Source organism: Eschrichtius robustus, chromosome 6, assembly GCF_028021215.1.
Source record: "Eschrichtius robustus isolate mEscRob2 chromosome 6, mEscRob2.pri, whole genome shotgun sequence".
Taxonomy (NCBI): Eukaryota; Metazoa; Chordata; class Mammalia; order Artiodactyla; family Eschrichtiidae; genus Eschrichtius; species Eschrichtius robustus.
This window is the reverse complement of record NC_090829.1, coordinates 54,413,379-54,440,452: the sequence shown is the minus strand read 5'-3', so window position 1 is coordinate 54,440,452 and position 27,074 is coordinate 54,413,379. Positions and strand designations below refer to the sequence as shown.

At 37.0% G+C, this 27,074-nt stretch overlaps 1 protein-coding gene across 14 annotated transcripts in view; it reads right to left on the bottom strand.

The window, feature by feature from the left end:
* NAALADL2 (N-acetylated alpha-linked acidic dipeptidase like 2) overlaps positions 1-27,074 on the bottom strand; it is a 1,511,782-nt gene that overhangs the window by 1,215,579 nt on the left and 269,129 nt on the right. For 13 of the 14 annotated variants that reach the window (XM_068547430.1, XM_068547429.1, XM_068547431.1 and 10 more), the window contains one exon: positions 16,573-16,635. The gene's annotated coding sequence lies outside the window, so the exon portion shown is untranslated. Of the gene's footprint in view, positions 1-16,572; positions 16,636-19,587; positions 19,626-27,074 lie in introns of all 14 variants that reach the window. The other variant, XM_068547432.1, reaches the window with a different exon arrangement.

Genomic DNA, 27,074 nt, shown 5'->3' with positions numbered 1-27,074 from the left:
TACAATTACATATTATTTACAATTCACAATTACAAATTATAAACATCATGACCATTAAGTGACTGTGGCCCCATAACTTGTGGGATCTTAGTTCCCCAACCAGGGATCAAACCGTGCCCCCTGCAGTAGAAGCACAGAGTTCTAACCACTGGATCACCAAAATTCCCTAGAACTTGAATTTTTTTTTTTTTTAATACTTTTTTTTGGCCTTACCTCACAGCATGTGGGATTTTAGTTCCCCGACCAGAGATCAAACACATGCCCCTTGCATTGGAAGCACAGAGTCTTAACCACTGAACTGCCAGGGAATTCCCTAGAACTGGAATATTAAAAGGAATTCTTTCATGGGAAATTTGTCCTGAAATATATTAGAAATCCATAACAATCAGTTAGTGTCTTAGTTCATTCAGGCTGCTATAACAAAATATCGTAGAACTGGGTGGCTTATAAATAACAGAAATTTATTTCTCACAGTAGTGGAGGCTGGAAAGTCCAAGTTCAAAGTGTCAGCAGATTCAGTGCCTGGTAAGGGCCTACTTCCTGGTCCATAGACAGCCATCTTTTTACTCTTCCCCCACAGGACAGAAGTGAATGAGTGAGTTCTCTGGGGCCTCTTTTATGAGGGCACTAATCTCATTCATGAGGGTTCTGCCTCCATGACCTAATCACCTCTCAAAGGCCCCAACTCCAAATACCATCACATTAGGAATTAGGTTGTACCATTTGAATCTGGTGGGATACAACATCCAATCTATAGCATATATGTAGACTCAGATATGTCACAGAAAAAATTATGTTCTTCAGGAGACAACTACTATGAAGTGAATGAGTCTGATACTACCCAGTTAATCCATAGGGCATGAATTGATGATTTTTCACCTATATTTGGAAGTTTTGATCTGTTTTCATCACGGTGTATGTATGTTTGTTTGTGTGTATGTGCGTGTGTGTGTCTTTAACTTTGTCTTATTTATCTTCCTGCATGGTTGTTTTTGGCATTATGAAAAAATCTACTTGTATGAATTTATAATTCAAAATATGTCAAGGTTAAATAAAAAATATTTAAATAATAAAAAATATTAAAAGTATATCATTTCTAATAAACATTCTTCTTTCACTTCAAGTGAATATTCTTCATTCTATTATAGTAGAATCCCCTTGTCATATTATTATACTGTAGAGTACTTTCTAATTATAATCTTTTTTTAAGTTTATATTTGAAATTGCAGAAAACAGGAAGCCATAAAAGGCAATTATTTATTTCTGTAGTTTTTTCCTTCCAAGATCTCACTTTTGTAGTAAGTAGATAGCACTAGGACACTTTACCATATCACAAACACACAAAAAAGAGGAAAAGTGAAAAAAAAAAAAGCTATATATTAGTGAGTGAATGACCTTCAGCCTGAACCTTCCATATGTCCCAGTTCATTTCATTTGAATAAGTATTATCAGTATCTCTAGCACATGTCCTCTTTCTCAACTGATAGATAAATAAAGTAGACTCTCCTTTGCCAGAGAGTTTCTAATTAAAAGCCCTGAGTGTTCAATCCAGCATAGAGCATGCACAGACTTAAAAAAATTCTCCGACCACAGGAGGCCAGAGATCACACTTCCCCAAGATTTCAGAATGTTGTTTTAGCTGTTCCAGGATGAAGCAAATTGCAGAGTAAAACTTCCACAGCAGAGTGGAATATAAGATGTCTATAAAGTTAAAAATGTCTTTAAAGATATCTGTAAGGTTAAAAATAAATAAAATTTATAGTGGTTTATTCAGTTCTCTGTCTTCCTTACTTTCCATGCTGAGCACTATACCTTAACTGAGGTTATAAAATCTACAAGATAATCTCATATAACTAAAAATCCCATTAAACTACCAAAAAATTTTCCAAACCCTGCATTTACAGGTGATGACGATTTCCAAGAATATTAAACTCTTTTATTATAAATGTCATTAATAAGTCTTTCATAGGCATTCATGTTCTAAAATGAGAAACTGTTCACATATTATCAAATGCCTGTGGTCAGGATAACACTGAATCCTGAACTCACGACTTCCAGGAAACTAGTCAGCCCAATTGGCCCAGCATATTCTTTGCTCTTTAAAAACTTAATATTGCTGCTTCTTACCTCACTAATCTCACCTCTTCATATTATTCACTTGTTGATACTTTCTTGTAAATTACTAAAAGTTAAAAGTCCAACTTTCTCTAGGAAACCCTCTCTGAATATTTACAAGGACATTTCTTTTGAGTCCTTTTAGTTTCTGCTACCACATTTTCAATCCTCTACCTGCTTTCCCAAGGGTAGTGTGAGCTCTTTGAAAACTGAAGCAGAACCTGATGTATCTTAATATCATACTTATCTCTTAACCTTATGGAAAGCATCCACATAAGTGAATCATAAACTGCAGAGTAATAAGCAAGTGGAATATATTATAATTACACTGGATTTTAGTTGATAATTTTTGTACGTGCTGATTGAGCAGATACAGAATCCCATGCTTCATTATATCCCCAGAGCTTGGAAGCTGGTAGATATTCATTTAACTCATGTTGACTGAATGGCTGAATTAATAAATAAATGACTAAAAGAGGAAGAGAAAAAATAAAAATATTCTTTTCCTGTAACATCTACTACTAGGACAACATTGCATATTGATTAAAGCAACAATAAGAAATTACTTGAACAGATATTTAACCAGAGAAGGTATATGGACAGCGAATAAGCACATGAAAAGATGATCAGCATCATTAGTCAATAAAGAAATAAAAATTAAAATGACAAAGAGATACCATTACATAACTACTAGATTGACCAGAATTAAAAAGACTGACCATACTAAATGTTGAAAATGTGGAGAAGTTGGAATTCTCATACACTATTGGTCAGAATGAAAAATAGTACAACTACTTTGGAAAAGAGTTTGGCAGTTTTTTACAAAGCTATGTTCCAGTGAATCCACATCTAAGTATTTACTTGAGAGAAATGAACACACATGTTCACACAGACTTGTATACAAATGTTAAAAGTATCTGTATTTGTAATAGCCAAAATCTGAAAATAATCAAAATGTCTATTAACAGGCGAATAAACAAATTGTGTTATATCCATCCAATGGAACATTCTTCAGCAATGAAAAGAAATAATCCATTGGTATTTGCTACAACATGGATACTTTTGAAAATAATTATTCTAAGTAAAAGAAATCAAACAAAAGGTACATACTGAGTGATTCAATTTACATAAAGTTCTAATACATAGTGATGTAATTAACCAGTAGTGAAAGTAAGCAGATCAGGAGTTGCCTGGGATCAGGGAGGAGAGTGGTAATGAGGGGTTAAACAGGGTCATGAGGAAACTTCTGTGGGTAATGGATATCTTATTATCTTGATTGTGATGATGGATCCACAGGTGTAAAGATATGTCAAAACTTCTCAAATTGTACACTTTACATATGTGTAGTTTGTTGTATGTCAATTTTACAACAATATAGCTGTTCAAAAAGAAAGGCTAAAAGATTCTTGGAATAAAATATCCAATATGTAATCTGATGAAGATGATCAATAAAGAGATATTATTTCAGGTGTCTGACTAGCTTACAACCTTCCTTACTTCTCTGGCAACAGTTTAACAATTTTTAGAGGTGGTCCTTAAGTCCATGTAAGATATAATTTAATATAATATTTATTAAAATATTCATGAAAATGATTATAATTGTATACAATATTAAAATAATATAATTATTATAAATTTATTGAGATTTTAATATATATTTATAATTATGAATTATAAACATATAATTATATAAATAATCATTCAACTAGTTGAAACTAAAGTCTTCTCAATGCACTTAAAATATAATCCAAACACATCTCCATGGTTTGAAATCTCCCTTCTCATTTACCTTTTTAATGTCATAACACTCTTAAGAATAGATCACTATGCTACAATCATACTGACATTCTTTTTGTTCCTCTCCATTAGGAACATGCCAACCTGCATTTCCCTCAGGGCACTGCACTTGCTGAAGCATTTGTTAAACACTTTCCACAGGTCATCACCTCAACTCCTACCTCCTCAAGGAAGCCATCACCATAATACAATCCAAATAGGCCATTGTACCCTTCTCAGTCACTTTTGGTCACACCACCCTGCTTTATTTTCTTTATTGCATTACTTTCTGATTTGTCCTATTTATTTATTTACTGGCTATTGTCTATCTGTCTTTCATCACTAGAATGTAAGAACAATGGCCATGCACTTTTTTTTGTTCATCTCTGTAACCCCAGAGCTTAAAACATGCCTGGAACATAAGTAGGCATTCAATAAATAATTTTTTTAATGAGTAAAAGGTCATATACATAGCATGATTTCAGTGTGGGAAGAAAGCCTGTTGCCAGTAGGTGTTTGCTTCCTCATAGTTGTCCCACGGAGACCAATAAACTGATTTTAAGTGGTTAGCTTTGGATGCATATTTTGATAATAGTTTTGGCCATTTAACTAGATTGAATCTAGAATTACAATGACTAGATGTCAACAAGTTCCAAGTGGAATATAAAGTTGAATAAACTGAATTTTAGTCAAGTTATTTTCAAAATGATGTTATTTTTTTAAAATGAAGACTTTACTAATCTACTTCTACAGTCTTACAGTTATTTGCTAAAAATAGAAATTTCGTGTCAAAAATGCTATAACCTAGGAAACTTCCACTTTCAGCCAGTTAGTGGACTAGATAAGCCTGTGACATTTCCACAGTAGAACAACTAGATGCTGCACCAAATGTAATTTTGGTCACATTGATGGTTGCAGAAGAAATAAGAGAAACCTTCAAACAGCCAAATAAACAACAACTAAGTAAACAAATACAGTAAGCAATCTGGAGGATAAGAGGGAGAATTGAAATGGACATTCTCAGCAACGTCTATGCAAGGGAAATAATTAAACTTGACACTCCCAGATTCTGCTTGGGACCCTAAAGTGGGACTAAGTTTTCCGAAAGTCAGTAATTCCCTCAAATTCTCAGCAAAAGCAAATACAATCCTTTCCAAAGAAATGCATCTTCAAGGCCTCAGATTTTCCACAGAACAAAATCAGTCACATATGAGTTCATAAATAGAACTCATAAACACAGCAAAAACAAGACTTCATGCGTGTTATTTGGCAGAAACAACAAAAAGATTTATACCCAAAAGGAAATTATAAATTAGAGTTAATAGCTAGACACAACAGAATAACTATTTATGGTATAATGAAAAAGAAACAGCAACATTTTATTTTCAAAATGTATCAGGAAATGAAACAAATCAAATTATACTTTAGAAATAAAATATAATTGTTTTAATTAGAAATGTGTAGCTAAATGCCTGCCGACACTCAACCGAATAAGGAGTATAAGAAGTGGATGATAAAGCTAAAGAAATTACTCATAAGGCATCAAAAAGAGAAAAGATGATGAAAAATTTAAGGAGTTTAAAATATTTTTAGGGTCAAATGTAAAGGCTAATATTCATCCAAATGGGGTCAAGGGGGAAGAGAAGGAAGGAAAGGCAATATTTAAAGAGCTATTCAACTTGGAATTTTCTAAAACTGATAAAAAAGAATGAATTTATATAAACAGGGAGCATTTATCCTAAACAGGATGAAAAATAAGTAAAAGTTGAGAGACACAATAAGGAAACTAAAGAATCTCAAAAACAAAGAAAATATTTTCAAACCATCAAAGAGAAAAGACAGTCTGATAATTAGACAGCAGACTTACCAATGCCAACTATGAAAGCCAGAAGACAGTAGAATAATTCAAAACCTTGGGAGGAAATAATTATCTATCTAGATTTATAAAGCTTTTAAAATTATCTTTTAAGAATAAGGGTAAAAACAGTATCATATAAAATTTATGAGAACTTACTACCAATGTGTGATTATAAACAAAGCTGTTTGAGATAAAGAATGTAGAAATGAATTTAATAAAGAATCTTACCTGAGACTATTTGTCTAGTACTAAATTCAACATTAATGATTTCTTTTCAGTAAAATAACATTACACATTACATTAAATAATTTAACTTTAATGTTTCTGGTTTTATATTTATTGGGATTTCTGATTGTTTCTATTATGATTATATAAAAGCTATAAGCTTTGGAAATGCACATGTAGTTTCAAATTTATACATATTTATGTTATGTTTAATGAGAATAATGTAAGTAAAACACAAGTTCACGATACATAGTTTCTATTTAAAAGAGTCCCTGAAATTATTTAAATATGATAAATACTGAACTAGATAACCCTTAATATCTTCTGCAGCTCTAAAATTATTTAATTTCCTTTCTGCATGGATCATATAATATGTCATTACCTCATCACTTTCAACTTAGTCTTGGATCTTGCTGTCATTAATCTGTTTAATGGGCATGAAAAAAGAAGCAGGCTTCAACCTTTCAAGAATTTGAGCTAATGAGACTTATTGGAAGCTTTCAAATTCATCTCCATTAGGTTTTCTAATGGATACTACACTTCTGCAAATATGATATTTTACTTTCTTACACAATTCCATGCACAGGAAAATGTAAGTGATCGCACTTTTATGTTGTGCACAAGGTTGAAATCTCTATATCAAAATACAAAATCTCTATGTAAGTGCTTGCTAACCATCTTTGTAAGAAAATACCATATTCTGACTTTTCTCTGTCCTACTGGCTTCCCACAAGATAAAACAATTGCTCTGTAAGGATCAAATTTTAAGTATATAGTAAAATAGTGTCTTTGTTATCATCTAGGAGCTTTATGTTCCTGTGTGTATTTTTTACTGCAAAGTCAAGATCATGCAAAATATTTTAAATTTTTATTTAATTATGCATTTGGTAGATAACTGACAAATGATTGACACATATACATTTACACATATAATTTACATTTATATTATAAAATAAAAATATTTTATAATTTTTCATTTTTAAGAGTCTACTTGATTAGAGAATTTGCCTTGTCTTTTTTCTGCTTAAAACCAGCTGCTTTGAATTCTATTGCACCTGCTGAAGGAGAATTTAGGAAGACTTGCTCACAAAGGCTATTTTTATTACCCTCATAAATCACATGATAAACCATGTAGAATGGTTAAATTTTAAAACACATTCAGAATATTGTTTTTTAATGTCATGGTATGTTTATTATTTTTCATCAGGTATGTCTAGATTTCAAATGCAATCAATTATTAAATACATAATTCTTTTTCAAGAAAAAGGGAGAAAAAAATCCCACACATCATAGTTTGATAACCCCAGAATAGTAATGGAGAAAAAGGTATTTGTATTTCACCCTGCCATTAAATAACTAGGTAACTTTTTTCAGGTAACTATACATGCCTGATCCCTAGTTTTTTTCAAAGAGAAAAGAAATTAAGGTGGGGAAGAGTTAATATGTTTACTAAGCTCTATCAACCAAGAGTGTTTTCAACTGTAGGTATCAAAAACTCCAACTATAATGGCTTAAACAACAAAGGGGGTTTTTTTCCCCACATAAAAAGAAGTCGAGCCCTCAAAGTATAAGAAATATTAGTTATGCTCATCAAAAGACACCCAGGTGCTACCATATATCTACTCTCCCAAATTTGGCCAATGCCTTTTGGTTTTCCTTGTGGCAAGCCATAGTGCCATGTATTACATATACTTCAGTAAATAACAAGTCATATCGGTCTACTTTATACTGGAAAGAAATGCTATATTTTTCCTGAACATTTCCCATCACACTCACCTGCTTGGGTTCTCCCTCTTCCATCTCACTATCCTGAACTGGGTCACACGTTTACTAAATAAAAAGTAAGGAAGAGACCTTCAAGATGGCAGAGGAGTAAGACGTGGAGATCACCTTCCTCCCCACAAATACACCAGAAATACATCTACATGTGGAACAACTCCTACAGAACATCTACTTAACGCTGGGAGAAGACCTCAGACTTCCCAAAAGGCAAGAAACTCCCCACGTACATGGGTAGGACAAAAGAAAAAAGAGAGACAAAAGAATAGGGACAGGACCTGCACCTCTGGGAGGGAGCTGTGAAGGAGGAAAAGTTTCCACACACTAGGAAGCCCCTTCACTGGCAGTGACAGGGGGTGGCAGGGGGGAAGCTTCAGAGCCACAGAGAAGAGCACAGCGACAGGGGTGCAGAGGGCAAAACAGAGACATTCCCAAACAGAGGATGGGTGCTGACCAGCACTCACCAGCCCGAGAGGCTTGTCTGCTCACCCGCCAGTGCAAGTGGGGGCTGGGAACTGAGGCTCCATCTTCAGAGGTCAGATCCCAGGGAGAGGACTGGGGATGGCTGCATGAGCACAGCCTGAAGGGGGCTAGTGCGCCACAGCTAGCCGGGAGGGAGTCCGGGAAAAGGTCTGGAACTGCCTAAGAGGCAAGAGACCATTGTTTTGGGGTGTGCAAGGAGAAGGGATTCAGAGCACCGCCTAAACGAGCTCCAGAGACGGGCATGAGCTGCAGCTATCAGAGCGGACACCAGAGACGGGTGTGAAATGCTAAGGCTGCTACTGCAGCCACCAAGAAGCCTGTGTGTGAGCACAGGTCACTACCCACACCCCTCCCGGGAGCCTGTGCAGCTCACCACTGCCAGGGTCCCGTGATCCAGGGACAACTACCCTGGGAGAACACACAACACACCTCAGGCTATTGAAACGTCACACTGGCCTCTGCCGCTGCAGGCTCGCCCTGCATTCCGTACTCCTCCCTCCCCCTGGCCTAAGTGAGCCAGAGCCCCCTAATAAGCTGCTACTTTAACCCCATTCAGTCTGAGCGAAGAACACGCAGAGGCAGGGCCAAATCCAAAGCTGAACCCCAGGAGCTGTGCGAACAAAGAAGAGAAAGGGAAATTTCTCCCAGGAGCCTCAAGAGGAGCGGATTAACTCTCCACAATCAACTTGATGTACCTGCATCTCTGGAATACCTGAATAGATAACGAATCATCCCAAAATTGAGGCGGTGGACTTTGGGAGCAACTGTAGACTTGGGGCTTGCTTTCTGCATCTACTTTGTTTCTGGTCTTATGTTTCTCTTAGTTTAGTATTTAGAGTTTATTATCATTGGTAGATATGTTTATAGATTTGGTTGCTCTCTTCCTTTTTTTTAAATATAGATATATATATTTTTTTCATTTTTCTCTTTTTGTGAGTGTGTATGTGTATGCTACTTTGTGTGATTTTGTCTATATAGCTTTGCTTTCACCATTTGTCCTGGGGTTCGGTCTGTCCCTTTTTGCTTTTTTTTTGTATAGTTTTTAGCACTCGTTACAATTGGTGGATTTGTTTTTTGGTTTGGTTGCTCTCTTCTTTCTTTCTTTTTTTTAAATTATTTTTTAATTATTTTATTTTTAATAATTTTTTAATATTTTATTTTATTCTATTCTATTCTATTCTACTTGATTCTTTGTTTCTTTGTTTCTTTCCTTTTTCTCCCTTTTCTTCTGAACCATGTGGCTGACAGGGTCTTGTTGCTCCGGCCGGATGTCAGCCCTGTGCCTCTGAGGTGGGAGAGCCAAGATCATGATATTGGAACACCAGAGACTTCCCAGCTCCACGAATTCTCAAATGGCGAAAGCTCTCCCAGAGATCTCCATCTCAACGATAAGACCCAGCTCCACTCAACAACAAGCAAGCTACAGTGATGGACACCCTATGCCAAACAACTAGCAAGACAGAAACACAACCCCACCCATTAGCAGAGAGGCTGCCTAAAATCATAGTAAGGTCGCAGACACCCTAAAATACACCACTGAACACGGTCCTGCCCACAAGAAAGACAAGATCCAGCCCCATACACAATAACACAGGCACCAGTCCCCTTCAGCAGGAAGCCTACACAACCCACTGAACCAACCTTAGCCACTGGGGGCAGACACCAAAAACAACGGGAACTACGAACCTGCAGCCTGCGAAAAGGAGACCCCAAACCCAGTAAGTTAAGCAAAATGAGAAGACAGAGAAACACACAGCAGTTGAAGGAGCAAGGTAAAAACCCACCAGACCAAACAAATGAAGAGGAAATAGGCAGTCTACCTGAAAAAGAATTCAGAGTAATGATAGCAAAGATGATCCAAAATCTTGGAAATAGAATAGAGAAAATACAAGAAACGTTTAACAAGGAACTAAAAGACCTAAAGAGCAAACAAAAAATGGTTAACAACACAATAAATGAAATTTAAAATTCTCTAGAAGTAATCAATGGCAGAATAACTGAGGCAGAAGAACGGATAAGTGACCTGGAAGATAAAATAGTGGAAATAACTACCACAGAGCAGAATAAAGAAAAAAGAATGAAAAGAATTGAAGACAGTCTCAGAGACTTCTGGAACAACATTAAACCCACCAACATTCTAATTCAAGGGGTCCCAGAAGAGGAAGAGAAAAAGAAAGGGACTGAGAAAATATTTGAAGAGATTATAGTTTGAAAACTTCCCTAATATGGGAAAGGAAATAGTCAGTCAAGTCCAGGAAGTGCAGAGAGTCCCATACAGGATAAATCCATGGAGAAACATGCCAAGACACATATTAATCAAATTATCAAAAATTAAATATGAAGAAAAAATATTAAGAGCAGCAAGGGAAAAACAACAAATAACATACAAGGGAATCCCCATAAGGTTAACAGCTGATCTTTCAGCAGAAACTCTGCAAGCCAGAAGGGAGTGGCAGGACATCTTTAAAGTGATGAAAGGGAAAAACCTACAACCAAGATAACTCTACCCAGCAAGGATCCCATTCAGATAGGACATTGAATTTAAAACCTTTACAAACAAGCAACAGCTAAAAGAATTCAGCAGCACTAAATCAGCTTTACAACAAATGCTAAAGGAACTTCTCTAAGTGGGAAACACAAGAGAAGGGAAAGACCTACAATAAGAAACCCAAACAATTAAGAAAATGGTAATAGAAGCATACATATTGATAACTACTTTAAATGTAAATGGATTAAATGCTCCAACCAAAAGACATAGACTGGCTGAATGGATACAAAAACAAGACCCGTATATATGCTGTCTACAAAAGACCTACTTCATACCTAGGGGCACATACAGACTAAAAGTGAGGGGATGGAAAAAAGTATTCCATGCAAGTGGAAACCAAAAGAAAGCTGGAGTAGCAATACTCATATCAGACAAAACAGACTTTAAAATAAAGACTATTGGGCTTCCCTGGTGGTGCAGTGGTTGAGAATCTGCCTGCTAATGCAGGGGACATGGGTTCAAGCCCTGGTCTGGGAAGATCCCACATGCCGCGCAGCAACTGGGCCCGTGAGCCACAATTACTGAGCCTGCGCGTCTGGAGCCTGTGCTCAGCAACAAGAGAGGCCGCGATAGTGAGAGGCCCACGCACCGCGATGAAGAGTGGCCCCCACTTGCTGCAAATAGAGAAAGCCCTCGCACAGAAACGAAGACCCAACACAGCCAAAAATAAATAAAATAAATAAATAAAAATTAAAAAATAAATAAATTTAAAAAATAAAGACTATTACAAGAGAAAAACAAGGACAGTACATAATGTTCAAAGAATCAATCCAAGAAGAAGATATAACAATTGTAAATATTTATGCACCCAACATAGGAGCACCTCAATACATAAGGCAAATGCTAACAGCCATGAAAGGGGAAACTGACAGTAACACAATCATAGTAGGGGATTTTAAAACCCCACTTTCACCAATGGACAGATTATCCAAAATGAAACTAAATAAGGAAAAAAAGCTTTAAATGATACATTAAAAAGGATGGACTTAATTGATATATATAGGACAGTCCATCCAAAAACAACAGAATACACTTTCTTCTCAAGTGCTCATGGAACATTCTCCAGGATAGATCATATCTTGGGGCACAAATTAAGCCTTGGTAAATTTAACAAAATTGAAATCGTATCAAGTATCTTTTCCAAACACAACACTATGAGACTAGATATCAATTACAGGAAAAAAATCTGTAAAAAAATACAAACACATGGAGGCTAAACAATACACTACTACATAACCAAGAGATTACTGGAGAAATCAAAGAGGAAAGCAAAAAATACCTAGAAACAAATGACAATGAAAACACGACGACCCAAAACCTATGGGACGCAGCAAAAGCAGTTCTAAGAGGGAAGTTTACAGCAATACAATCCTACCTGAAGAAACAAGAAAACTCTCAAATAAACAACCTAACCTTACACCTAAAGCAATTAGAGAAAGAAGAACAAAAAAACCTGAAAGTTAACAGAAGGAAAGAAATCATAAAGACCAGATCAGAAATAAATGAAAAAGAAATGAAGGAACCGATTGCAAAGAAAAATAAGACTAAAAGCTGGTTCTTTGAGAAGATAAACAAAATTGATAAACCATTAGCCAGGCTCATCAAGAAAAAAAGGGAGAAGACTCATATCAATTGAATTAGAAATGAAAAAGGAGAAGTAACAACTGACACTGCAGAAATACAAAGGATCATGACAGATTACTACAAGCAACTATATGCCAATAAAATGGACAACCTGGAAGAAATGAACAAATTCTTAGAAAAGCACAACCTTCTGTGACTGAACCAGTAAGAAACAAAAAATATAAAAAACAGGCCAATAACAAGCACTGAAATTGAGACTGTGATTAAAAATCTTCCAACGAACTAAAGCCCAGGACCAGATGGCTTCACAGGTGAATTCTATCAAACATTTAGAGAGGAGCTAACACCTATACTTCTCAAACTCTTCCAAAATATTGCAGAGGGAGGCACACTCCCAAACTCATTCTATGAGGCCACCATCACCCTGATACCAAAACCAGACAAAGATGTCACAAAGAAAGAAAACTACAGGCCAATATCACTGATGAACATAGATGCAAAAATCGTCTACAAAATACTAGCAAAGAGAATCCAATAGCACATTAAAAGGATCATACACCATGATCAAGTGGGGTTTATCCCAGGAATGCAAGGATTCTTCAATATATGCAAATCAATCAATGTGATAAAACATATTAAAAATTGAAGGAGAAAAACCATATGATCATCTCAATAGATGCAGGAAAAGCTTTTGACAAAATTCAAAACCCATTTATGATAAAAACTCTCCATAAAGTAGGCATAGAGGGAACTTACCTCAACATAATAAAGGCCATATATGACAAACCCAGAGCCAACATTGTTCTCAATGGTGAAAAACTGAAACCATTTCCTCCAAGATCAGGAACAAGAAAAGGTTGCCCACTCTCACCACTATTATTCAACATAGTTTTGGAAGTTTTAGCCATAGAAATCAGAGAAGAAAAAGAAATAAAAGGAATCTAAACTGGAAAAGAAGAAGTAAAGCTATCACTGTTTGCAGATGACATGATACTATACATAGAGAATCCTAAAGATGTTACCAGAAAACTACTACAGCTAATCAATGAATTTGGTAAAGTAGCAGGATACAAAATTAATGCACAGAAATCTCTTGCATTCCTATACACTAATGATGAAAAATCTGTAAGAGAAATTAAGGAAACACTCCCATTTACCACTGCAACAAAAAGAATTAAATACCTAGGAATAAACTTACCTAGGGAAACAAAAGACCTGTATGCAGAAAACGATAAGACACTGATGAAAGAAATGAAAGTTGATACAAACAGATGGAGAGATATACCATGTTCTTGGAAAGGAAGAATCAACATTGTGAAAATGACTCTACAACCCAAAGCAATCTAGAGATTCAATGCAATCCCTATCAAACTACACTGGCATTTTTCACACAGCCAGAACAAAAAAATTCACAATTTGTATGGAAACAGAAAAGACCCCGAATAGCCAAAGCAATCTTGAGAAAGAAAAATGGAGCTGGAGGAATCAGGTACCTGACTTCAGAATATACTACACAGCTACAGTAATGAAGACAGTATGGTACAGGCACAAAAACACAAATATAGATCAATGTAACAGGATAGGAAGCCCAGAGATAAACCCACGCACATATGGTCACCTTATCTTTGATAAAGAAGGCAAGAATATACAATGCAGGAAAGACAGCCTCTTCAATAAGTGGTTCTGGGAAAACTGGACAGCTACATGTAAAAGAATGAAATTAGAACACTCTCCAACACCATACAAAAAAATAAACTCAAAATGGATTAAAGACCTAAATGTAAGGCCAGACACTATCAAACTCTTAGAGGAAAACATAGGCAGAACACTCTATGACATAAATCACAGCAAGATTCTTTTTGACCCACCTCCTAGAGAAATGGAAATAAAAACAAAAATAAACAAATGGGACCTAATGAAACTTAAAAGCTTTTGCACAGCAAAGGAAACCATAAACAAGACCAAAAGACAACTCTCAGAATGCGAGAAAAGATTTGCAAATGAAGCAACTGACAAAGGATTAATCTCCAAAATTTACAAGCAGCTCATGCAGCTCAGTATCAAAAAACAAACAACCCAATCCAAAAATGGGCAGAAGACCTAAATAGACATTTCTCCCAAGAAGATATACAGATTGCCAACAAACACATGAAAGGATGCTCAACATCACTAATCATTAGAGAAATGCAAATCAAAACTACAATGAGGTATCACTTCACACTGGTCAGAATGGCCATCATCAAAAAATCTACAAACAATAAATGCTGGAGAGGGTGTGGAGAAAAGGGAACCCTCTTGCACTGTTGGTAGGAATGTAAATTGATACAGCCACTATGGAGAACAGTATGGAGGTTCCTTAAAACACTAAAAATAGAACTACCATATGACCCAGCAATCCCACTACTGGGCATATACCCTGAGAAAACCATAATTCAAAAAGAGTCATGTACCACAATGTTCATTGCAGCTCTATTTACAATAGCCAGGACATGGAAGCAACCTAAGTGTCCATCGACAGATGAATGGATAAAGAAAATGTGGCACATATATACAATGGAATATTACTCAGCCATAAAAAGAAACGAAATTGAGTTATTTGTAGTGAGGTGGGTGGACATAGAGTCTGTCATACAGAGTGAAGTAAGTCAGAAAGAGAAAAACAAATACTGTATACTAACACATATATATGTAATTAAATAAAAAAAAAATTCATGAAGAACCTAGGGGTAAAATGGGAATAAAGACACAGACCTACTAGAGAATGGACTTGCGGATATGGGGAGGGGGAAGGGTAAGCTGCGACAAAGTGAGAGAGTGGCATGGACATATATACAGTACCAAACGTAAAATAGATAGCTAGTGGGAAGCAGCCGCATAGCACAGGGAGATCAGCTCTGTGCTTTGTGTCCACCTAGAGGGGTGGGATAGGGAGGGTGTGAGGGGGACGCAAGAGGGAGGACATATGGGGATATATGTATATGTATAGCTGATTCACTTTGTTATACGGCAGAAGGCAGAAACAACACACCATTGTAAAGCAATTATACTCCAATAAAGATGTTAAAAAAAAAAAAAGTAAGCTGGACAAGGAGGTTAACATGATTAGCAGAACTGGGTTAAACCAGCGTTTCTTGCTGGGGGAACTAGTAGTACTTGAAGCTGGAAAATTCTTTGTTATGCAGGACAATTCTGTACATTCCAGGACATTTAGCATCTACAACCCAAAGGGACTGAATGTCAATACTATTTCTTAGTCCTTTTGACACTCTAAAACATGCTCAAATGTTTCTAAATGCCCCTTAGAGGTATGGTACTTCCATTAGCTGAAGTTGGGCACATTTCCACCCTGAACAAGACTGGAATTCTGTTGCAAATTCAGATATGATGAATGGATATTTGGTAGGCAATCATAATGCCTACAATGAATTCTAAGTTCCCTTTTAGTTCTAATGTCTACAGTTCTATGAAGATACAGTAGTCTTAGACAACATATTTGAGTATAAAAAAAAATTTTGCTATTCCAACAGTGCGTTCTCACAACTAAAAAGTTCTATAACATTTTTCAATATAAGCAGAAATATTTATTTCTTTTCATTTCAGCACAACATTGTTACATTAACCTAGTGATAAAAATTGTAACATTTTCAGATATTTTGCTTTTTTTTGGGGAAATCAATGTTTCAATTCATATTGGAGAAAAGGAGAGAAATCAAAAACTCCATGCAGAAACAACAAGAGCCAATGGTTATACCAACAATGGTCTTAAGTCCATGTTTCAGGAGAAAGGTGAGAGTGGAAGAATATGAACTCCTGAACTTATTCTGAGTATTGAAATGTTTGCTAGTTCCTTTCCACTGATAGTTCTAAGTAAGGTATCTATATTGCATTAAGTGTAATGAAATTAAAATGTTCTTATTTCACATAGTTCTAGTGTAGACTCTGGACACACGATAACAGAGGTCCTGTCTTGTTTATATTTTACTGCCAAGCATAGAATGTAGCAAATAATGCTCATTAAAAGTTTATTGAACAAATGAGTTTCTTTCAATTGTACACCTAAGAAACTTGCAGCAATGGAAAAAATATACAATAAAACCCTTTTCTATGTCTTCACAAAATCTTTTGTATCATATTTTTGTGTACTTAAAATTATAAATGTACTCAAACACTGAGCAAATAAGAATAAAATTTCCTTGCTTCTCACCTAAAAGCGATAGTCTCTGGAGCCCTTGGGTTCTGTAGAGGTTCCTCTAGTTTAGGGGTGGGCCTGTTGGAGGATGAACAGAACAAAGAAGATTAATAGGTAGAGCTTGACCTTTTACACCTGCTTTAACTATGCATTCTATTTTTATATCTTTTATTTATTTGTATTCTGGGTAAAATTTTAGCATAAATTCAACGACTAAAAATAGTTTTGGAACACTGGTCTACAAAATGGACAGGTGTTACATCATTGTTGCTTCATTCCCAGGTATGGAAAATATTTTCAAAGTCTGCTCAACAAAGTTCACTTTCCAAAAAACGTTAATCATTGTTCAAGGCAAGTTACCTTGGTGATACCCATCAAAAAAGTAGGGACTGGAATTTTTCTTCATTTGTGTCAATAGCACTGCCCCCTGGAGACACAAATGCAAATTGCCCTTGAAGTGAAGATTATTTTGTTCAATGTTCATATTAAAACTGTGCAAGGTGCTGGGGAAAGGAATTAATAGGACATGATCTTTTCCCTCAAGGAATTTACTAGATAGCACATAATAGATATGTAAATATGTCTCTCCTTTTCTTAGAGAACCAGTTCAACCTACAACCCTCATAAGAACAGCCCAACATAACGCAGACTTCATCCTTTCCCCCATAGTAATTAGACCAAAAGCAGACAACTTATACACATTCAGCCAATTACATTCTCTCTACCTGAAATTTGAAATTAGGTCAGTGATTCTGAGTCAGTAATCTAAGAAGAGATGGGGAAGTATGCAGCAAAAAGGGTCCATGCTGGCGTTTAGGTAAGATAAAGCCACATATGGACTGAAATTATGAAGGAGCAGAGACTGAGGGGCTTACAAAGAAAACCAGTTTGCAAAATTAAATGAAAGAAATGTGCAAAGAAAGAAACAAGTAGAAAAGAATAAATGTCCCCAAAGACAGAGAAAAGAAACTATATCTTTCCAGTCCGCATGAAGCCCAATGACATTGCTGACAAATGGATTCTATGCTATTTCCCAGGATCTTTATAATGCACCCCCTTTCGATGTAGTTAGAGTGGGTGTGGCTTCCTCTTTCTTCAGCTAAATGCTTCCTGCTAGAAGCAGAAGACTGGCAGGCAAACTATATACACAACACTCTGTAAACCCCACAAATGTTATCATTATCTATTCTATACTACTTTTGAATTTCCTCTTTATCTTTCATTCTTTATCTTATTCTTTGTATCCTTTGCTTCCTATACCTCTCTCCCTCGTTTTACGAATATTCGGCTTTATTTCCTTTCTTAGTTTTTCAATTTTACTCCCCAATTCTGAATAGTGCCTAAGTATTATTACAGTGCTTACAGGCAATTCAAAGACATCATGTCACGTCAACCTTTCCAACATAATCCCAATTGTATAGCCAGTAAGAAACAAAATAAAAGTTGTATTAGCTTTTGGGTCATAGATTTTGAATATTAGACTTAGAAAATTTCTTGCTAGTGAAATAAGAACTAAAACACGAACAATTCATATTCTAAACAATATTTAAGAAAATATTTTTGGAGCTTATAGATAAAATGTGTTTTAAGAAAGACTCAGGGCTCTGTAGTTTACTTCTTCTAAGTAAAAACATTTGAAAGTTTGACATGAATTAAGAAAATGAAATGCAATGAGCTCTCCATGTCATAAAACAGCAGGTTTTCATACATTAAAGCAGCTTGGGCTTTGGCATTCTAAATGGACCCAAATTAGGCAATAATGATCAAGGCTAAGAAAATCCTGGTGAGTAATTACCAGATGTGAAGACCTGATGGTCAAGGGCATGTTGGACAATTATTGTCTATTGGGTTTTAATCCCCAAGAAATATCATTTACTGAGGCTTCTACTTTGATCACAGATTTAAAGGGATGCAGATGCATTGATTTTCATTTATTCTTTTACTGGTTTCTACTTATATCTACATGTTGAATTTCACAAAATGCAGGAATTCACCTATGTCTCTACAAACAGGACACTCAATATCAGTTACTCTATTATCAGATTGAATTAAGAAACAAAATGGAGCAGGGTATGAAAAATATTTAAAAGCTATAATAATATTTACAGCATTTTACATATAGTATATACATTATCTTCATAAAAACATATGAGATAAAAATAGTCAAATTTATATTGGTGTTTTATGTGTCAGGAGCACTCATAGTTGTGTTTCATTTAATCCTAAAAACATTATTGAGGTGTATATCATTATCTCTAATTTAATGATGTAAAGTTTGAGATGGGGATAGGTTTAGTAACATGTCTTTAAAGATTCCCAAACTTTCTCTGTTCATGGTATGCTTAGTATCTCAGTAATTATTCCATGTGCCAGAGGCTAAAAGACAAAGGTAACAGACAACATCCAGGATGGCAACCTTAGGAGCTCTCAGACCCCCGCTCCAATGAGACAATCATAACAGGTAAAAGTTACAGAAAAAATGACCACTTGAAGTTTATGAAAATTGTCCTAAGGGTGTACAGAAAAAAAAAGGAAATATTTGTTCAAGAAAATCTACTAAATCTCAGTACAAACAGCAAGAGTCTGTCGCTTGAGCCACAACCTGCTTCCTCCCTTTGCTCTCCAGCTTAGTGTGATTCAAACTACACTCCAAGTGGATGGGGTCAAGAATGCAAGGCTCCCTCTCTCTCCAACTCTCAGACACAGACTGTGATATCTCTACAGGAGAGCCCGGCCACGAGCATTTCTCATCATCTTCCTGCTCTGTGTTGCAGAGACTAAATTCCAGGCAAGTGTGACCAACAAGGCAGGGATTCACTTTCTCCAACTAGTCCCACTCATAACACAGAGCTTTTATGACAAGCATGACAGGTGAAGAATATTGGAACTCAACATCCATTGATCCAGCTTATTTGTAGGGTAAAATTCCATGCTAGCAAAGACAAGGCGAGAAGATCAAAGGCTACTGTCCTACACAGCATTCTTCTCTTACATCAGGGATGATACTCCAAGAGGCGCAGGCCATATTACCTGTTCCCAGTTCTTGAGTCATTATTCAGAGATTGTGCCTAGGGAAAGAGCAAATTATAAGATGAGAGATATCTGAAGCTCTCCCAAGGGAACTGACTTTATTTTGAACATAGTGTGGGGAAGTTCAAGCCTAAGGTTACTCTAAAAAGCAATGGATATTTAGTGGCAAGCAAGTAAGAAAAGTCTGGGAGCTTCAAGAGAGCAATAAACTAAACCATAAGCCAACTAGTATATTAGAGAGAACCAGGGAAAATGACAGTTAATAAGAGGCTTATCAATATTAGAACAACCACAGAGACTGGCCTCAAAAACTGTGTTTGCAATTACTGGAGCCTAACAGCTGGTTGTGGTACGAACAGAGGCACACAGATTAGCAGAGAGATTGGTGAAAAAGAAAGGCAAAGATAGCCCTGCTAAAACCAAGGTCATCCTAGGGAAATCACACCAGATGGCAACTTGAATCCACAGGAACAAATAATAAGAACAAGATATGTTAAATAAGAAGGTTAATACAAAAACATCATAAATAAATACTTGCTCTCCTTTCTTCTTCCTGCTTTTGTAAAAGCTACCAAATTATATAAAGTAATAATTATAACAATACATTGTTGGATTCGTAAAATAACAAGATGTAATATACATACATAAAAATAATAGCACAGGGGTTCTGGGCAAGATGGCAGAAGAGTAAGATGCGGAGATTACCCTCCTCCCCACAGATACATCAGAAATACATCTACACGTGGAGCTGCTCCTATAGAACACCCACTGAACGCTGGCAGAAGACGTCAGGCCTCCCAAAAGGCAAGAAACTCCCCACGTACCTGGGTAGGGCAAAAGAAAAAAGAAACAACAGAGACAAAAGAATAGGGACAGGACCTGCACCAGTGGGAGGGAGCCGTGAAGGAGGAAAGGTTTCCACACACTAGGAAGCCCCTTCGTGGGCGGAGACTGCGGGTGGCGGAGGGGGGAAGCTTCGGAGCCACGGAGGAGAGCACAGCCACAGGGGTGCGGAGGGCAAAGCGGAGAGATTCCCGCACGGAGGATCAGTGCTGAGTAGCACTCACCAGCCCGAGAGGCTTGTCTGCTCACCTGCAGGGGCGGGCGGGGGCTGGGAGCTGAGGCTCCGTCTTCGGTCAAATCGCAGGGAGAGGACTGGGGCTGGCGGCGTGAACACAGTCTGAAGGGGGCTAGTGCGCCACGGCTAGCCGGGAGGGAGTCCGGGAAAAAGTCTGCAGCTGCCGAAGAGGCAAGAGACTTTTTCTTGCCTCTTTGTTTCGCGGTGCGCAAGGAGAGGGGATTCAGAGCGCCGCCTAAATGAGCTCCAGAGACGGGCGCGAGCCGCGGCTATCAGCGCGGACCCCAGAGACGGGCATGAGACGCTAAGGCTGCTGCTGCCGCCACCAAGAAGCCTGTGTGCAAGCACAGGTCACTCTCCACACCTCCCCTCCTGGGAGCCTGTGCAGCCCGCCACTGCCAGGCTCCCGTGATCCAGGGACAACTTCCCCGGGAGAACGCACTGCGTGCCTCAGGCTGGTGCAATGTCACGCCGGCCTCTGCCGCCGCAGACTCGCCCCGCATCCGTACCCCTGCCTCCCCCTGGCCTGAGTGAGCCAGAGCCCCTGAAGCAGCTGCTCCTTTAACCCCGTTCTGTCTGGGCGGGGAACAGACGCCCTCAGGCGACCTACACGCAGAGGCGGGTCCAAATCCACAGCTGAACCCCGGGAGCTGTGCGAACAAAGAAGAGAAAGGGAAATTTCTCCCAGAGGCCTCAGAAGCAGCGGATTAAAGCTCCACAAACAACTTGATGTACCTGCATCTGTTGAATGCCTGAATAGACAACGAATCATCCCAAATTGAGGAGGTGGACTTTGGGAGCAGGCTATATTAATTTTTCCCCTTTTCCTCTTTTTGTGAGTGTACATGTGTATGCTTCTGGGTGAGATTTTGTCTGTATAGCTTTGCTTTCACCATTTGTCCTAGGGTTCGGTACGCCCTTTTTTTTTACTTAAAAAAATTTTTTTTCTTAATAAATTATTTCTTAATAATTTTTTCCTTATTTCTTTATTTTAAAAAATTAAAAAATTTTTTTCCTTAATAATTTTTTCTTATTTTTTAATTAAAAAAATTTTTTTCTTAATAAATTTTTTCTTAATAATTTTTTCTTATTTGTTAATTTAAAAAATTAAAAAAATTTTTTTTCTTAAATTTTTCTTAATAATTGTTTTCTTATTTTTATTTTAAAAAATTAAAAAATTTATTTAAAAAATTTTTAAAAAACTTTTTTCTTAATAAATTTTTTCTTATTTTTTATTATAATAGCTTTATTTTATTTTATCTTACTTTATTTTATTTTATTTTATCCTTTTTCTTTCTTTCTTTCTATTTTTTCTCCCTTTTATTCTGAGCCATGTGGATGAAAGGTGCTTGGTGCTCCAGCCAGGCATCAGGGCTGTGCCTCTGAGGTGGGAGAGCCAACTTCAGGACACTGGTCCACAAGAGACCTCCCAGATCCACATAATACCAAACGGCAAAAATCTCTCAGAGATCTCCATCTCAAAATCAAGACCCAGCTTCACTCAACGACCAGCAAGCTACAGTGCTGGTCACCCTATGCCAAACAACTAGCAAGACAGGAACACAGCCCCATCCATTAGCAGAGAGGCTGCCTAAAATCATAATAACGCCACAGACACCCCAAAACACACCACCAGACGTGGACGTGCCCACCAGAAATACAAGATCCAGCCTCATCCACCAGAACACAGGCACTAGTCCCCTCCACCAGGAAGCCTACACAACCCACTGAACCAACCTTAGCCACTGGGGACAGATACCAAAAACAACGGGAACTACGAACCTGCAGCCTGTGAAGAGGAGACCCCAAACACAGTAAGATAAGCAAAATGAGAAAACAGAAAAACACACAGCAGATGAAGGAGCAGGGTCAAAACACACCAGACATAACAAATGAAGAGGAAATAGGCAGTCTACCTGAGAAAGAATTCAGAATAATGATAGTAAAGATGATCCAAAATCTTGGAAATAGAATAGACAATATGAAAGAAACATTTAACAAGGACGTAGAAGAACTAAAGAGGAACCAAGCAACGATGAAAAACACAATAAATGTAATTAAAAATACTCTAGAAGGGATCAATAACAGAATAACTGAGGCAGAAGAACGGATAAGAGACCTGGAAGATAAAAGAGTGGAAATAACTACTGCAGAGCAGAATAAAGAAAAAAGAATGAAAAGAACTGAGGACAGTCTCAGAGACCTCTGGGACAACATTAAACGCACCAACATTCGAATTATAGGGGTCCCAGAAGAAGAAGAGAAAAACAAAGGGACTGAGAAAATATTTGAAGAGATTATAGTTGAAAACTTCCCTAATATGGGAAAGGAAATAGTTAATCAAGTCCTGGAAGCACAGAGAGTCCCATACAGGATAAATCCAAGGAGAAACATGCCAAGACACATATTAATCAAACTGTCAAAAATTAAATATAAGGAAAACATATTAAAAGCAGCAAGGGAAAAACAACAAATAACACACAAGGGAATCCCCATAAGGTTAACAGCTGACCTTTCAGCAGAAGCTCTGCAAGCCAGAAGGTAGTGGCAGGATATACTTAAAGTAATGAAGGAGAAAAACCTACAACCAAGATTACTCTACCCAGCAAGGATCTCATTCAGATTTGATGGAGAAATTAAAACCTTTACAGACAAGCAAAAGCTGAGAGAGTTCAGCACCACCAAACCAGCTTTACAACAAATGCTAAAGGAACTTCTCTAGGCAAGAAACACAAGAGAAGGAAAACACCTACAATAACAAACCCAAAACATTTAAGGAAATGGGAATAGGAACATACATATCAATAATTACCTTAAATGTAAATGGATTAAATGCTCCCACCAAAAGACACAGACTGGCTGAATGGGTACAAAAACAAGACCCATATATATGCTGTCTACAAGAGACCCACTTCAGACCTAGGGACACATACAGACTGAAAGTGAGGGGATGGAAAAAGATATTCCATGCAAATGGAAATCAAAAGAAAGCTGGAGTAGCAATTCTCATATCAGACAAAATAGACTTTAAAATAAAGACTATTACAACAGACAAAGAAGGACACTATATAATGATCAAGGGATCGATCCAAGAAGGTATAACAATTGTAAATATTTATGCACCCAACATAGGAGCACCTCAATACATAAGACAAATACTAACAGCCATAAAAGGGGAAATCGACAGCAACACAATCACAGTAGGGGACTTTAACACCCCACTTTCACCAATGGACAGATCATCCAAAATGAACATAAATAAGGAAACACAAGCTTTAAATGATACATTAAACAAGATGGACTTCATTGATACTTATATGACATTCTACCCAAAAATAACAGAATACACTTTCTTCTCAAGTTCTCATGGAACATTCTCCAGGACAGATCACACCTTGGGTCACAAATCAAGCCTCAGTAAATTTAAGAAAATTGAAATCATATCAAGCATCTTTTCTGACCACAACACCATGAGACTAGATATCAATTACAGGAAAAGATCTGTAAAAAATACAAACACATGGAGGCTACACAATACACTACTTAATAACGAAGTGATCACTGAAGAAATCAAAGGGGAAATCAAAAAATACCTAGAAACAAATGACAATGGAGACACGACGACCCAAAACCTATGAGATGCAGCAAAAGCAGTTCTAAGAGGGAAGTTTATAGCAATACAAGCCTACCTCAAGAAACAGGAAACATCTCGAATAAACAACCTAACCTTGCACCTAAAGCAATTAGAGAAAGAAGAACAAAAAAACCCCAAAGCTAGCAGAAGGAAAGAAATCATAAAGATCAGATCAGAAATAAATGAAAAAGAAATGAAGGAAACGTTAGCAAAGATCAATAAAACTAAAAGCTGGTTCTTTGAGAAGATAAACACAATTGATAAACCATTAGGCAGACTTACCAAGAGAAAATGGAAGAAGACTCAAATCTATAGAATTAGAAATGAAAAAGGAGAAGTAACAACTGACACTGCAGAAATACAAAGGATCATGAGAGGTTACTACAAGCAATTATATGCCAATAAAATGGACAACCTGGAAGAAATGGACAAATTCTTAGAGATGCACAACCTTTTGACACTGAACCAGGAAGAAATAGAAAATATGAACAGACCAATCACAAGCACTGAAATTGAAACTGTGATTAAAAATCTTCCAACAAACAAAAGCCCAGGACCAGATGGCTTCACAGGTGAAATCTAGCAAACATTTAGAGAAGAGCTAACACCTATCCTACTCAAACTCTTCCAAAATATTGCAGAGGGAGGAACACTCCCCAACTCATTCTACGAGGCCAACATCACCCTGATACCAAAACTAAACAAAGATGTCACAAAGAAAGAAAACTACAGGCCAATATCACTGATGAACATGGATGCAAAAATCCTCAACAAAATACTAGCAAACAGAATCCAACAGCACATTAAAAGGATCATACACCATGATCAAGTGGGGTTTATCCCGGAAATGCAAGGATTCTTCAATATACACAAATCAATCAATGTGATACACCATATTAACAAACTGAAGGAGAAAAACCATATGATCATCTCAATAGATGCAGAGAAAGCTTTCGACAAAATTCAACACCCATTTATGATAAAAGCCCTGCAGAAAGTAGGCATAGAGGGAACTTTCCTCAACATAATAAAGGCCATATATGACAAACCCACAGCCAACATTGTCCTCAATGGTGAAAAACTGAAACCATTTCCACTAAGATCAGGAACAAGACAAGGTTGCCCACTCTCACCACTATTATTCAACATAGTTTTGGAAGTGTTAGCCACAGCAATCAGAGAAGAAAAAGAAATAAAAGGAATACAAATCGGAAAAGAAGAAGTAAAACTGTCACTGTTTGCAGATGACATGACACTATACATAGAGAATCCTAAAGATGCTACCAGAAAACTACTAGAGCTAATCAATGAATTTGGTAAAGTAGCAGGATACAAAATTAATGCACAGAAATCTCTTGCATTCCTATACACTAATGATGAAAAATCTGAAAGTGAAATTAAGAAAACACTCCCGTTTACCACTGCAACAAAAAGAATAAAATATCTAGGAATAAACCTACCTAAGGAGACAAAAGACCTGTATGCAGAAAATTATAAGACACTGATGAAAGAAATTAAAGATGATACAAATAGATGGAGAGATATACCATGTTCTTGGATTGGAAGAATCAACATTGTGAAAATGACTCTACTACCCAAAGCAATCTACAGATTCAATGCAATCCCTATCAAACTACCACAGGCATTTTTCACAGAACTAGAACAAAAAATTTCACAATTTGTATGGAAACACAAAAGACCCCGAATAGCCAAAGCAATCTTGAGAACGAAAAATGCAGCTGGGGGAATCAGGCTCCCTGACTTCAGACTATATTACAAAGCTACAGTAATCAAGACAGTTTGGTGCCGGCACAAAAACAGAAACATAGATCAATGGAACAGGATAGAAAGCCCAGAGATAAACCCACGCACATCTGGTCACCTTATCGTTGATAAAGGAGGCAAGTATATACAGTGGAGAAAAGACAGCCTCTTCAATAAGTGGTGATGGGAAAACTGGACAGCTACATATAAAAGTATGAAATTAGAACACTCCCTAACACCATACACAAAAATAAACTCAAAATGGATTAAAGACCTAAATGTAAGGCAGACACTCTCAAACTCTTAGAGGAAAACATAGGCAGAACACTCTATGACATAAATCACAGCAAGATTCTTTTTGACCCACCTCCTAGAGAAATGGAAATAAAAACAAAAATAAACAAATGGGACCTAATGAAACTTATAAGCTTTTGCACAGCAAAGGAAACCATAAACAAAACCAAAAGACAACCCTCAGAATGTGAGAAAAGATTTGCAAATGAAGCAACTGACAAAGGATTAATCTCCAAAATTTACAAGCAGCTCATGCAGCTCAATAACAAAAAAACAAACAACCCAATCTAAAAATGGGCAGAAGACCTAAATAGACATTTCTCCCAAGAAGATATACAGATTGCCAACAAACACATGAAAGCATGCTCAACATCATTAATCATTAGAGAAATGCAAATCAAAACTACAAGGAGATATCATCTTACACCGGTCAGAATGGCCATCATCAAAAAATCTAGAAACAATAAATGCTGGAGAGGGTGTGGAGAAAAGGAAACACTCTTGCACTGTTGGTGGGAATGTAAATTGATACAGCCACTATGGAGAACAGTTTGGAGGTTCCTTAAAAAACTAAAAATAGAACTACCATACGACCCAGCAATCCCACTACTGGGCATATACCCTGAGAAAACCATAATTCAAAAAGAGTCATGTACCAAAATGTTCGTTGCAGCTCTATTTACAGTACCCAGGACATGGAAGCCACCTAAGTGTCCA